The sequence below is a fragment of the Martes martes genome (assembly GCF_963455335.1).
Source record: "Martes martes genome assembly, chromosome: 6".
Classification (NCBI taxonomy): Eukaryota; Metazoa; Chordata; class Mammalia; order Carnivora; family Mustelidae; genus Martes; species Martes martes.
In genome coordinates this window covers 64,160,402-64,175,873 of record NC_137893.1, presented here as the reverse complement: position 1 = coordinate 64,175,873, position 15,472 = coordinate 64,160,402, and the positions used below count along the sequence as shown (strand labels likewise).

The 15,472-nt window shown below is 41.9% G+C and overlaps 1 pseudogene across 1 annotated transcript; it reads right to left on the bottom strand.

Annotated features, from left to right (window-relative positions):
- Positions 1–12,243: 12,243 nt before the first annotated feature.
- LOC308344327 (serine/threonine/tyrosine-interacting protein-like) lies at positions 12,244–14,918 on the bottom strand (annotated as a pseudogene). Its single transcript has 2 exons — positions 14,843–14,918; positions 12,244–12,896 (listed from the first exon to the last, which is right to left on the bottom strand). The product of its transcript is annotated as a serine/threonine/tyrosine-interacting protein-like (transcript).
- Between the last annotated feature and the right edge of the window lie 554 nt (positions 14,919–15,472).

Sequence of the window (15,472 nt, the reverse complement as noted above, 5' to 3'; positions counted from 1 at the left end):
CTGGATCGGGAAATAACTGGTTTGGAGTCACGTCCACGCGGGCATTTGGCTTCAGGGTCTATGTATCCGGGTCTGTGTGGGAGGCAGACGCTATCTTCTGTGGCACTGCTAGAGGGTTTCTTGCCATTCACACATGCTTATTTTCTTTACCCATCAAGCTCTAAAACTGACATTACTGTAAAGAAACTATGTTGCCTTTCCGATCAAGTCTGGTGAATTTTACTGTCATGTCAGTGAAGTCAAAGTAACTCAAGGGCTAACATTGAAAACCACCTCGTATCGCTTGATTCATTTGCTTCCGATTAAAAATTTTTCCATTTGTGCAAGAGAAGCAACTCTGATTTCATTCCGGGGATGGGATTGCAAGAAATCCTTCGCCGTCATACTCGGAAATATTCCTGATTAAACACAGACCTTCCACGAACGTGTGCATGCTGTCTGCTGTTTCTGGACTTGCAGCCCTGCAGTGAACAGGGGAAGTACATTTAAGACCTAATGCCAGAGGATGTTCCCTGGCTAAGAGTGTATCACACTGGTCGTCTTTTTTTGCCTACATGTATGCGGCAAACCTGTCTGCGAGACACAGGAAAGCCGTGTGTTCATTTATCAAGGCAGATTGACAGGGATTGTTTTTCTTCTGATGGCGCCAGAGGAAGCAGCTACAGAAAACTTGAACCCATGGAGGGCAAGTCCCGCAGGCAAGCCAGCGAATCCTTAGAGAAAAGGGAGAACCACCTGCCCCCTTTTCATCTCATTCCAGAAAGCTTTTGGATTTGTGACTTCATTTTCTAACCCCCCACTCCACCCCACACTTTGAGGAAAGATCCCTATGGTCCAAACAATACGTGACTGTAAAAATAAAATACTTCCAAGAAATAAGCGCTGAATTATGGCCTGGTTATGCACCCAATTTCCACCACAGTCTCTCTTCTCTATAGTCATTATCTAACCAACACACAAATTTCCCGGCAACTGGAGTTTATTTTCACAACTTCTAAGTTACAATGAACAGCAAATTCCAACCGAAGGGCATTTGGTTTTTTATTTCGCAAAGCTCCAAAATTTGGGGTAACTCTGTAAAGTGCCCTGTCGGGGGGGGGGGGAGGGGGAGGCGGGCAGTGTAATTCGGACAGAATCTAAACTGTGGTTTGCAAAAACCCCTAAAAAGATGACACCCTTCCTAATGTAACATTGGATTTTAAACTGGAACTGCATCTCCATTTTTTTTTTTTTCTAACGAAGAGAAGGATGACTAAATTAGGGGGGAAAAAGTCTATAATTAGCGATATAAATCTTTCACCGATTTCGGGAGGTCACCAGATGAACCGATGCAGACTTCACGCACATCTGCTCTTTTGGCAACCACTGCCTCCTCCGAGCCTTCTCATTGGCTCACGCTAATCATATGCGCAGCCTCCTGGAAGCGATTTGTGCCTCCCCGGGCTGCCGGGCACAGCCACGCTGCAGTGCTCAACTCACGCGACCGGCCCGCGCCCGCGAGCTGCGTGCCACCTTTAAGAGGCCACTCGTCCGGGGGTTCCAGGAGGCGCTGGGGGCGGGAAGCTAGGAATAACCTTGCCAGGAGAGGCTCCGAGGAGCTCGTGGTTCCCAGGCCCTGGAAGGCTGGCAGAAAAGCTCGCAGTAACTACCTGATCTTTTCAGGAAAGGGGTTAGTGCCCACAAGGTGGCATCAGTGGCGCCGACTTCAGAAGGGAGCCCTTGGCTAAGTAGTCTCTGGAGGTGGTGTGCTGGACGGAAAGATCGCCCTTAGGAAAGAATTCAAACCTTGATGAAGTTGTTTCTTTCAACATGCATAAACAACAGTGAGGACAATGGGCAAACAGTGCTGCGTTAACTCCCTGGCTATTGTCTGTCAGGCAGGAGGGCAAAGGCCAAGTGCCTCGGACAGAGCTGGCTATAAATTAATAATAGACGCGAGACACCGTACTGCCATTGAGCGCACTGTTACGAACATGATTGCAATTGTAAACTATTGGCTTTCTTCATGGCTGACCCTATGATACACGTCTTGGGAGCCAGGCTGGGCTTAGACCGTGGAAAGGCAAAATTCTGTATTGGGAATGGAATAACAAACTTCTTCCCGTTCTTAAAAAGCTGCAAAAATATTGTCTGTCTGTATAGGAACCTAGAGGGATAAGACACTTGAGACTTTTTTGCATGAATGCAAGGTTGAGAGGCAGAACATAGTCCAAGTACTATCTTCTTCACATTCATGGCCGGTTTCTTGCTTCTCCTATTCTAATCAATTTCCTTTCTGTTAAATAGTGATCATTTTACCTTTTCTGTGAAACCTTCTTCCGGTTATGTAAGTTTACCTTTTCAGTGAAACCTTCTGGTTACGTAAGATCAGCAGCCTGGCTGAGTCATGCAGATATTGAATATGCTACAGTGTATTTTTCTAGAAAACAATCCCTCATATTTTTTTAAAAGGATTTTATTTAGACGGAGAGAGACACAGCGAGAGGGAACACAAGCAGAGGGGTGGGAGAGGGAGAAGCAGGCTTCCTGCTGAGCAGGGAGCCTAAAGCGGGGCTGTATCCCAGGACCCTGAGATCATGACCTGAGCTCAAGGCAGATGCTTAATGACTGAGCCACCCAGGTGCCCCAACAATCCCTCATATTTACAAAGTACCCTAAATATAAGCCCTTTGCGGTATCATTTTCGTTTTGATAACTGATAAGTGGGAATTGATGCTTATAATTGTATGCTGTCTTACATTTAAAGATGTGCGTGTCTATTTTATGGAGTGGCTTGGTCTTAACTGAAGCTGGACATAACCAGGCTGGTCAAGCTCTGTGGGCCTAAGAGGCTAGGGTATCGCTTGATGGATACTGTGTTGGGGAAGGAGCCTGGGGCAAGAGTGCAAAGATGGGGTAGAGGGGAGTAGAAAATGTTTGGAGCCTTCATAGCAGTTAAGGCCCAGAGTAGGGGTGATCCCTGGCTGAGCATCTCTGGAGGGCAACCTGTGAAGCCTTTGTGCCTTGGCACCATTCAAAAAGGGGGAAGAGAAAGAGAGTAAAAATGATCTGCTCTATTTGAAAGGCCCCCTCCATATTTAACTGTTACTCCTCTCCCACCTCCTCTGGTTTTCTTCTCTCCATAAACACGAAGAGTTTGTGAAGACAATACAGCTGTAACATGCTTGCAGTGTCTGGGTATTCTGGTGTTCTTCCAATCAAGGATATGACTAAGGCACCAACGTGAATTTCACACACAGCGCAGTTATGTCACAACACATGCTGTCTTAGGGTCTCCCATGTACCAATAAAATGTTCTTTGTGCTACTTTCTGGTGGACTACCAGATATTAAAGATAAACATTTCTGAAATTGATATGTTATTTATGTTAAAGATGCCTCATTATATACCCTGATCTCTGACATACAATGTGACCAAAATACTGTCTTTAAATTTATTCTTTAGTAAGCTGTAACTTCTATGTTCTCATGGAGATTGGTTTTCTCTTCATTACCTTTACCTGGCTCTCTTGTAGGTAATTGAGAAAGAAACTGAAATTGAATTGAAAAGAAAAAATTCAAGAAGCTTTTAAGAAAATTGTGTTGATGGAGGGGGGAAGGGGAAATGTGCACAGAATCTATTTTTGCTAAAATTTTACTAAGATGATTTTGTATGCCGAGAGTTGTTTATGATCTTTGCCCTTCTGCTCTAAAAGAAACTTGGAAATCTCCTTTTCTCAGTTTTATTGATATAGAATTGACGCACAGCACTGTAGACGTTTAAGGTGTAGGATGCAATAACTTGACTTTCATATATAGTGGATGATTGAGAAAACTCAGTCTTCACCCAAGAATACAAAAGTGCGACTTTTATGTTTTTTTTTTTTAAGCTTTAGTTTTTTATTTTAGAGATCGGGAAGGAAAGAGGGAGAGGTAGACAAAGAATCTTAAGCAGGGTCTTAATGGGTCTCGATCTCACGACCCTAAGATCATGACCTGAGCTGAAACCAAGAGTTGGATGCTTAACTGACTGCACCAACCAGGTGCCCCAAAAAGCGTGACTTTTTTTTAAGATTTTATTTATTCATTTATTTTTTAAGATTTTATTTATTCATTTGACAGACAGAGATCACATGTAGGCAGAGAGGCAGGCAGAGAGAGAGAGAGGAGGATGCAGGCTCCCTGCTAAGCAGAGAGCATGACGCGGGGCTCGATGCGGGGCTCCATCCCAGGACTCTGGGATCATGACCTGAGACAAAGGCAGAGGTTTTAACCCACTGAGCCACCCAGGCACCCCATGTGACATTTTAAGATTAAGTAATTTGGGAAGATGGTTGTATTTTTACGGCTATTTTAAAAGATGGTTTTAACTGGCAGTTAGTTCTGTTAAGTTGAGGTCATTGTTAAATGCTTTCATGTCTATATTTTCACTGGTAAAGTTTTAGCTATAAAAATATATATAGTAACATTAGATAGTTTTGAAACATCTCTATGAAGATTAATATAATAAAACCTCAAATACTACTATCTTTAACTTGCCAAGGTACAACACCAAAATATCTACACTTTTTGGTATGTGTGATCTGGTAATAATTTGTATAAAATATGTGTGAGAGGAAGATTGAAAATTAAAAGGATGAATGCAAAGCTACAAAAATTATAAAAGTGCAGGGCAATCTACTTATGTGTGTATTAATATATTTTCCTTTTTGTTATTCCATATTAACAGTAAGATACTTATTTGAATACATATCTATTTATCTTTTGTTTTAACATTTTTAAAATTTATATGAGAGAGACAGAGAAAGAGAGAGCATGCATGCAAGCGTGGGGGTGGTGAGGCAGAAGGAGAAGTAGGCTCCCCACCGAGCAGGGAGCCCGATGCGGGGCTGGATCCCAGGACCTGAGCAGAAGGCAGGTGCTTAACTGACTGAGCCAACCAAGTGCCCCCATATTTATTTAATCTTAACAAAGGGGATCAGATTCTTTTTTTATCGCTTTTGTTGATTATTTTGTACTCCAAATTGAATTCTTCAAATTAGTTAAGATTTCTCAAATCTCTGACGAAGTCCAATCATTTGGGGCAAGGACAGAACCTTCTTTCCTTCGAGCAAGCTAAGCATAGAACAGACACCAAAAATGTGGCTGGGATTAGCTGAATTGATGAACGGGGGTCCAGGGTAGCAGGACCCCATACTGTATGGAGTACCTTGTATGTGGCATCGTCATCTCTGTGGAGCCCTCAAAACCCAGGATGGCTGGCAGTCTCCTCCCTAGGGATGCCTGGATCCATGCCCCAAGATAAAATGAAGGCAGCTCAGGACCCAAGGTAAGAACATTTGCCTTTTTTAAAAAAAAAATTAAGTTTTATATGGTTATGGTTAATGTAACAATATAATGTGCAGTGTTACATTGGTTTCAGGTGTGCAATGTGATGATTCAGCACTTCCATCCATCACCCCGTGCTCATCACAAGTGCCTTCCTTCATCCCCATCACCTACCTCCCCCCCGCCCCAGTAACCACCAGTTTGTTCTCTATAGTCTGTTTCTTGGTGTCTCTCTCTCTCTCTTCTTTGCTCATTCGCTTTCTTTTTAAATTCCACATGTGAGTGAGACCATGTGGTATTTGTCTTTCTCTGACTGAGTTATTTCATTTAGAATTATACTCTCTAGTTCCATTCATGACATTACAAATGGCAAGATTTCATTTTTTATGGCCGAATAATATTCCATGGTCTGTATCTACACACCGCCTCTTCTTTATCCATTCATCTATTGATGGTCACTTGGGCTGCTTCCATTATTTGGCTGTTGTAAGTGATGCTGCTATAAACACAGGAGTGCATGAATCCCTTTGAATTTGTGCATTTGGGGTATAAATACCAAGGAGTGCGATTATTGGATTGTAGGGTAGTTCTATTTTTAAACTTTTTGAGGATTCTCTGCTGTTTTCCATAGTAAAGAGCCTTCACTTTTCCTAATTGATCTTTCCTAAGGCACTCCAGCCCTCCCTTTCAGTGTCCCAGATAGCACCTTGGACTTCCTACAATGTATGAAGGCAATCTCACTTTCCTGAGAACTTTCTTGTTATTTAAACAGAGGAGGAAATCTATTTCTAAATTCCCATTCATTCTCTGGTGGGATGGAACTGCACTGATGGTGAGTAACTGGTTTGCCAAGTTGAGAACATGACAGGAAACCAAGCAGGGGTCAGAGGACGCCTCTCCATTCTTTGGGGGCACAGGTCCTTCCTTTTCTGAACTGCCAGGGAAGGGAGGAAATCATGCATTGATGATGCCCACCCTTGCAAAGCTAGATAAACCAAAGTCAAAAACAAATTGATAAAGGGGCCGAGTAAGGGAGAAAAGAAACCCACTGAAGGAACCGCCAACGTATTGATTTCTTTCCCCTCAGACAGGTCACTCTTCGGTGTACATAGGCATATGGCATAATGCCTGGCACAGAAAAGAAGCCGTTCCTCTTCTGTAGTGTGGACATGGCCCTGGCTGTGCTGAAATGACCTTGAAGATACCGTTCGTGTTTTATAGGCAGGAAGGAGCAGAAGATGAATCTCCTGTGATGTCCCTTCTTGGCAGCAGAAAGGGAAGATAATTTGTTATCTTTTGCTCTCAATCAAAGAAAGGTAAGAAAATAAATTTGATGAAGAGCAACCTGGAGTCTACAAATCCAGCAGGTCCTAATTTCCCAAGCAGATCCCCCGAATGGATCTTGAATGAAAATGTTCCTTTCATACCAGTGCAACCTCTCACAATAAGACAGGATTTCTAGTCAAAATGTGTCTGCTGTGATGCTGACAGCTGCCCAGTGTGATGGGGTCGTATAACAGCACCGCAGGCATCCAAGGGACACCGGTTCTCGACCCCTGTGTCAACCTCTTGAGTTCCCAGGGTCGGGTCAGCATCCTAAGGACGCCTGTGGTCTCATTCTGGGACACCTCTGGGGTATCCCACAGAACAGGACCATTCTTTCCCCAAAGCGTTCCCAGACCCATTTTGTGGCTTTGTAGAGGGACACCGTGAAGCATGAGAACAAACAACCTGGGAGCAGAGGTTGGGGCAGAGATTGCCAAATCACTGAGAAGCCGCGGAAAAGACAGGCCTCCTCTCGGGTATGGCTTTGTTGGGAATTATGGATTCATACTGGGGGAGTCAGAGATAAAGAAAAGATGCCTTCTTTCTGCATCCCATAAAATACATGGGCCAACATGGTGCATATTCATCACATAGATTTTAATTTTTCAACCATTTGTCTAACCCGGGATTGTAATCTGTAAGGGATATGCAAATGGTGACATTAGCACCCCACTCTTCCAGGGTCAGAGTTCAGGAAACCCTGGGCTCAGGAATGGCACCAAAGTAAAGGACGGACTCCACTAGTCCCGAAAGTTTCTCTCACAGTTCCCTGCCCTAGAGCTATACTCCCTAGAGCTTCGGAACTCACTGGAAGTCTTATTGTCTCGTAGTTTGGGTGCACTTTCCTGGTTCTAAGTACCACTGACAAGGGGAACCTGAAGGGTAAAGATGGTAATGTGGGTGGTGATGGGCCAACCAACCACTCCAGAGAAGGGGAAATTCGGGACCAAAGTGGGATCCCGCACTAAAAATACACTATTTCAAGGGAAAACTCCAAGTTACCAGGACAAGTTTAAACAAGATCACTATGTTCAAGATCCTCTACTTTCAAAGGTAGAAAGCAAATTTCCACGACAAATGGGAAAGAAAACAGCTTTTTGCGTAAGTAGTGAAGTTTACACTATTGTACAATTTGCTTGTACAGAACACGTTAATCTTTAAAGACAGATAATAAAACACTATACTTGGGGACATATAATTGGACATTTTTAATAGCTTATTATGTTTCAAATGTTCTTTTCAGAGTACGTTAATATACAGAGTTACTAAAGTGATAGTAATCACCCTAATAAGTGGTGTGTAAATAACTCTGCCCTTTCAAGGCTTATATATGTAAGGTGAAAAATGGAGTATGTTCTTTTTTATTAAAAATACTGGGGTATTAAAAACACATGGGGTGCATGTGTGGCTCAGTCAGTTAAGCTTCTGCCTTCCACTCAGGTCATGATCCCAGGGTCCTGGGATCGAGTCCCACATAGGACTCCTTGCTTGGCAGGGAGTCTGCTTCTCCCTCCCCCTGCTCTTGTGCTCTTGCTTGTTCTCTCTCCCTCTCAAAAAATAATAAAAAAAATAAAATATAAATATATATTTTTTATTTTTTACATATATTTTATATATATTATATATATAAATATATATATAAAATAAAATCTTTTAAAAAAAAGGTAACAGTGGGGTTTGCTTTCTTCTGAAGGTGGCAGGGGACTTTGCTTTCTTATTCACTGGAAGGCCTATGGGAACCTATGCACCAATCCTACCTTCAAAGGAACACTTCCCAGATGAAAAGCATCCCTCTACTAAAGCTAATTACAATGTCTAGTTTAGAAAACATGGAAAAGACCATTCAAATGCACTATCAAAAAATCAAATAGAAACAAAATCACTGTCTTAAAAAGATATCTGCTCCTCTGTGTTCATAGAAGTTTAACTTACATGAGCCAAGATATGGAAACAACGTAAGTGTCATCAATGGACGAATGGATAGAGAAAAATGTGGTGTGTAAATACAACGGAATATTATTCAGCCACAAAGAAGGATATCCTGTCATTTGTGACAACACAGATGAAACTTGAAGGCATCACGTTAAGTGAAATAAATCAGAGAAAGACATATACTATATATTTCATTTATATGTGGACTCTAATGAAGAAAAATAACCAAACTCAGGTATGAAGATTGGTGGTTACCTGAGACAGGGTGAGGGGGTGTGCTGGGTGGGTGAAATGAGTGAAGGTAGTCAAAAGATACCAAACTTCTAGTTATAACTAAGTCCTGGTGGTGTAATGTATTACATGGTGACTATAGCTAACAATACTGTATTATGTATTTGGAAGTTGCTAAGAGAGGAAATCTTAAAAGTTGTAACTATTGAGGTGATGGATGTTAACTAAACTTACCCTGGTAATCATTTCACAATATATACATGTGTAAAATCATTACGTTGTATACCTAAGACTAACAATATATGTCAGTTATATATCAATTAAAAAATAAAAAATAAACATTGCAGAAACTTCAGAAAAATCAGATGGTTAGAGTAATAAATGTTGCTATAAATCCCTACTCTGTTATTCCCTCCTGTCATCGGCAATGGTACTGTTAATGAAAGGAAGATGAGATTTCCCCATAAATCTCTTACCCAACTATGTTTTGCATGTGGCAGGGATTTTAAGGGTGCAGCATTATTTTAATCAAATATCATTGCATTATTAATTCAAGATCTCTTGAACTACATAAATACTACTGAATTAATAATGCTCAGTTACCTATACTGGCTCACCTAACATAGTTTTACTCCTTTAATTCTGATGATTGTCATGGGACTTTGGGAATCCATTTACTAGACTTAGTACAATGTGCATATTTATTTATGCAAAATAAGAACACATTTGTCCTGTCAATTTGCTACATCTGTCAACTCTATCCCCTGGTTCCAGCTCTCAGTTTGAAATGTGAAGTCTGGTTGTCATGCATGATCCCAGGTAATTTATGGGCAGAAGGTGGGTCTAGGAGTTACCTTCTGTTTGAGCTGTCCAAAACTCTAACCCAAAACTCTAAACCTCCTTAGGAAATGTTTTATGATCTTGAATATAGCAACATGGAAATCTAGCATATAAACAAGCATCTAGCATATAAACAAGCAAGCAAAGTGAAAGAATAAACTAAAATATATATCTACATGATATTTAACCCAGAGACTTCATAACACAAAGTCTTAGGTAAGTTACCTTGTGATCTTGTAAGTTATCTTGTCGGTTTGCATCTTTGTCACGTCTTTCCTTATCCTCCTCAGCCTCATACCAATCATCAGAGGCAGGTCCTAAGACTTTCCAAAATGCCTGTGTCTAATATTTTCTGTGTAGCTACAGTCTTATTTCTAGATGGTCTATGAATGTTCCTTCTTAACAGAAGCTCTTCCTTGCCTTCCTAAACATCAATCCCTGTAGAGCCACCTGGAGATTAGGTGAGCTGGGACGCATATTTTAGACCTGGAGATCATCTAAAGAGTGTCTCCAAAGCAGACACGAGATGTATCCACTTCACAGAGGTAGTTGAGACTTGAGGTGACAGAAAGGAAAGGACAGTGAAGTAACAACTACCATATTTTAGATGTCTCTGTGTTTGTGTCTATACTGATCTGTTAAAGACCTCATTATTTCAGAGGTATCATGAAATCTGCCCATGGGAGTGACTTTTCTAAAATGGGAATAATAACTGTATCTGCCCACCAGAGTTGTTGAGAGCCTTTAAAGCAAGGTTATATGTAAAGCTCAGTGCCTGTCTGTAAGATAATATTGTGTAGCCACGACTCATGTTTGGAGGGCAGAGAGAAACAATGTTGTTAAACTGTTTTAAAAAAAAAATACAGGACTTTTGAATTAAAAGAAATCTTAAAAATTGAACCTCCCACCTTATAGTCTTATAAATGAATAAAGTAAGGCTGAGAGGAGTAAAGTGATTTGCAAGTTTACCCAGGTAGTTAGGGATGGAACTGAGATGAGCACCCCAATCCCCTCATTCCTGGTTCAAGTCTTCTCTCCACTATGTTACAATATGCTTATTTTTAAATCCAGCATATGTAGCTATGAAGACATACCTTAAGATCCCCTCTGGGAATAAATTGCATTCTTTAGAAAATGTATTAGCTTTCTGAGACCATGAGTGCTTAACTTCACAAAATACTTCCTTCTGCAGAAGAGTTAAATGCGGCCAATATCAGTCCTTTTTAATTATTGGCTTGGGTGGGCCAGTGGGCCTCAGACACCCAGCGAGCAGGGTGTCTGTGTCAGAGACTGTATGCAGCTCCTAGCTAGACACAGCCACTCTTTCCCCAGCCTCCACGAAGGGCCCTTAACCATGAATAATACATGTTTCAGAGCAAAGACTAAACATTAACCAGAAATTGTATCTCTTCAACAACACACAGTAAATCAAGTATCTGGATTCCAGGAGCAGAAGGAAGTTTGCTTGCATGTAGGCATCATAAGATTAAGGTGAGAGTAGATACACCTGGGAAAGGAGAAAATAGGCCAAACTGAAGAGTGTGAGGAAATTAGCTCAGCTGATTTGATGTGAACATCTGCAGAAATTGTTAATGGGCCCTGTGTCTAATTAAATCCACCAGACATATGCATGCCTGTTATCTGTGGCATGGTGTTCTTCCCCACACTGCACCTGTTGCTGGCAGGGGTAGACTTGCATTCTGTCACACACAATGTCATAAGGGTTTGAGGGAGAGAGATTCGAGGCTCCAGTCTGATTCACTTAGAGACGAGCATATCACCAGGGGAAGGCAGCCACGCTCAGAACTCAAACTGAAATACTCAGAACTCAGAACTCAGACTGAGAGGCCGATACACTGGGACCTCAATACTGTGCCAACCCCCAGTCCAGAGTTCCCTACAGTTCCGAAGGAGACACCCAACCCCTGGGCAGTGGAGATTTCAGAGACAAATTCATGCCATGAGCCTGATTTCAAAGAAAACAGTCAACCTGTTCTACTAGAGGACAGAATGTTTGAAGTTCAAATAAGCCTCCGTTTGTGTACAAATGACTATTGTGCAAACAATCAATGATCTTTGTGCATCCAAACTGGCTTGTTTTGGACAGATGTTTCCTTGGTTTTTCACATGTGGTCAGGCAGCAGTTGGTGTCTAGCCATGTCCCAAGCTGTTCCTTTGAAAAATGGTCTGCACTAATTCAGCATCAGCTTAAGGTACTGGGTATTGGGTTTCACCCAGTCTACTGGTTGCCTGTGGGTGCAAGTTGCACCGAGGAAGCAGCAGGGCCCAGGGATTAATAATGCAGGCTCAGGAGTCATTCCAACCGCCACTTGCTAGTTACAGAACTCCCCAAAGAGTTGCTTCAGCTCCTTAGCCTTAATTCCCTTATCTGTAAGGTGGAGAAAATAGTAGCACCCATCCCACAAGGTCCTTGGGAGACTTAAATGAAGCAAGAATTGCCAAGGGCTTGGAGTAACACTGGCCCAGTGGACATGACCATATTTTCTTTTTTGTTTTGTTTTGTTTTTACCATTTTACATTATTATTGTCTCTAGTATTTTCTCCTTCCCAGACAGGAATTCACATCCTCTTTAGCGTTGCTCCTGAATCAGCCATTGTGTCCAGTCCCCACTTGCATGTTTCCAAAATCATCTTCTTCTTTGTGTTTTCTTTGCAAACTGCCCGTGGGTCCAGAATGAACAGATAATGACCTTTGTATCTGGAGTGATGACATCATCTGTTTTGTTAATTTTGCCAGGTAGATGGCTTCGTATTCTTGAAGTTGATGGACAAATCCAGCATTCGGATTAATACAAAGTCTTTCTGGAACATAAGCAGATGTATCTCTTCATTCCAGATGTTTCCATACTGTATGTAATAACAGAGGCAGCACTCCTGGAGATCCCTGCATTTTCATGGACAGTAACTTTTTCTCCACCAAAAATTCTTGAATTATGGGAAAATGATGCATTCTATTTTCAACTGGATTATCTGCAATATCCAATACTAAATAGCTAAATAATTGTTGAAAGGTTGACTTAACAAAGTTTGCTTCAATATTTTGTCTTTTGCATATTATAGGGGTTAGTCCATGTTTCTGTAGGATAGGTAAGCTTGCTTTTCCATAGCAGAAGAATATGGGCCTAAAAACAATCCAGGTAAAATTTCCTGCATCTCTCTTCTCATTGGGTAGGTCCGTTCCTCAGGCATCTTCCTTGCCCTGCGGGAGCGAGGGGACCCCCAGCTTCAGGTCCCCCTGACCTGAAGCCCGGTCAGGGCCCCAGGGCTTGTGGTAAGGTGCGAGTGGGACTTATCTGGTCCCCTGTCGCAGACACTGGGATGCCAGTGGCAGATAAAGGAAGGAGGGCAAGTGAGCCGGAGGACTGACAGCGGGCAGCCAGCTTACAACTAACACATGCAGACTAAAGGGTCCCAGCGACTCTGGCAATGACGATAGGGAAGAGGAGGGTTGGGGTGCTCATACCCGGCTGCCATGCTGCTGCTGTCTCCCTCCCCCTGAGTCTCTACACCCCTCAGGCCCCACAGCCTTGGGCATAAGCAAGAGCCCTACCAAATATTTCCTTTACTGACGCCTGAACGAGCTGTCTCCAGCAGGTGCACTGGTAGCTCAGTGCTCTGATTTCCATAAAGAGGAGAAATGCACATTGAAAGCCAAGCCTGAGGTTGAGCAGAGCTATTTCAAGACCTCTGATGTTATTTAGACCCAATTTGTTGTTTCTCCCGGTTCCAAATACCGATAGCCACTTTATCACATACGTACTCTGCTCCTCCAGAGCCCACCCCCACCCCACATGTACGTACATGTTCATGAGCACATGTGATCTGGGGAGTTAACATTTAGACTGACAGGACGTTGGGTTCTTGCTTAGATTTTCCCACAAATTCTGTTAAAATGTATATAGTCACGACTGCTTAAATGTTTAGCTAAAGTTGTGATAACAAGGGAATACTTTAAATCTAGTATGTCTCACCCTTGGCCTACTGAGGACATTCTAGGAAATACATACATCCACACGCCACTCCGGAGTGATGTAACCCAGGCGAATGAGATCATGGTGTGAAGCGTTTTATGGTCTTAGTAGGAAGTCTGGAATAGAAGTGGAAGGAAATGGTGTACATGGAAATAACCTCACAGATGACTTCAATGACTTCTGCAATAGCAAAACTCCAAGGGTGTTTGTACTCTAAGGTTGTAGATATTCTACAGAAGACACATGAGATCACTGTAGTTAATGCTGGACTCTCCATAGGGCCTCTTAATGGATACGTTGCTATTTTTATCTCTTCATCTGGTCTTATTTCAGCTATATTGAGAGCTGAATGATGATTTAAACAATTGTTTAAAACACAGTGCATTACTCCTGTCACAACGAAATCAAATTTTAATTTTCAGTCTATATTTAAAATTGTATCCTTTCACTGAACAGAATTGATTCAGTTAGACTTGTAAATAACATCCTGTGATGCTTTAAATGAGTACGTGGGTCTACTTTTGTAGGCATTTATAAATTTTATGAATTATATTTATAAAATATAATGTCAAATCGAAAAAAAAGGTACTAAATAAACACTACTATTCACATGCACATCTCCTCCATATCATGTCTGAGAAACTTCTGCTCAAATTAACCCCCATGGAGTAAAAGTCTGTGCAAACAGATGGACTTTGCACCTTGCCCTAAGGGTCAGCTGGCTGGAGGACTGTGATCTTGGCAGCAAAGCTCTTCGTCAAGGACCTTCCCATAAGAAAAGCTTCATCTTCATCTCAATTCAAGCAACATGAACAGGACTTGGCTCCCATCATAAACACAGCATTCAGCTATGCTTCCAAAGGATCCTGTTAGGGCTGAAGATGGTGTCACTGATGATGATGGCCGGGAGGCTGCAAAGCATGTTAGATCTTCCCAGGCATTTTCACGTGCAATCTCATGATTGATACATGCAAACTTATAGGGTAAAAAATGTATATGCAAAGTATTTTTTCAGGTTAAAAAAAAAAGTCTTATCATTCAATCTGGATTGGTGAATTTCTCACATCAAAAGAACTCTAAAATGTATTTGAATAAGTCTCAAAAAATGCAATTTTAACATTTTCTAACGTGTAATCCAGACTAGTAAAAATATCAGCAACATTCATTTGGGGGCCACAGAACACCCAAGTCATTCAAACAAAATGCACTGGATACCCCTGTACTGACTCAGCCAGAAGAAGAAGTAACGGGAAATATGGTTGTCATCAAGGACCGGTAAGCAGTGATGCATGCTGCAGCTGCGTTATTCTAAGGGAATCTGATTTTCCCCCAGAAGAAAATTCAAGAATGTGATTATTTCCTCTCTCTTCCCTGAGTCTGTGGACAGTACCCATTTTCTGTTCTCAAGTGGGAATGCTTGCCTCACTGTGTGTTTGGCAGAGTACAAAGTACGTTTCTGAACAGAAGTGCCTATGGGATCTTCTCTATGACCATCGTACAGTTCAAAAGAACTTTGTTCAGGATCGCCTAATTTTTTTTTCTTTCTTTCTCTTCTTCCCCTCCCCCCCCCTCAACTATTGTTGGAGTGTCACATGGGCATCTCTCTCATCTCTCAGATTGATGGCATCGTCTAGGACTTCCCACATAGACAAGATAAACGAAAGGCTTCCATGGACAGGTATGTAACTGTGGAGACAGCAGTGCCGCAGAAGAGGCCTCCAGATCAGAAAGAATGTCTGTCCCACAGTCAACTCTCTGGCTCCGCAGTCACCTTTGACATGACTTGCTGAATAGGAGTTTGTTTTCCAATTTCCATGGTTCAGCCATAGGCCATGCAAAGTAAAT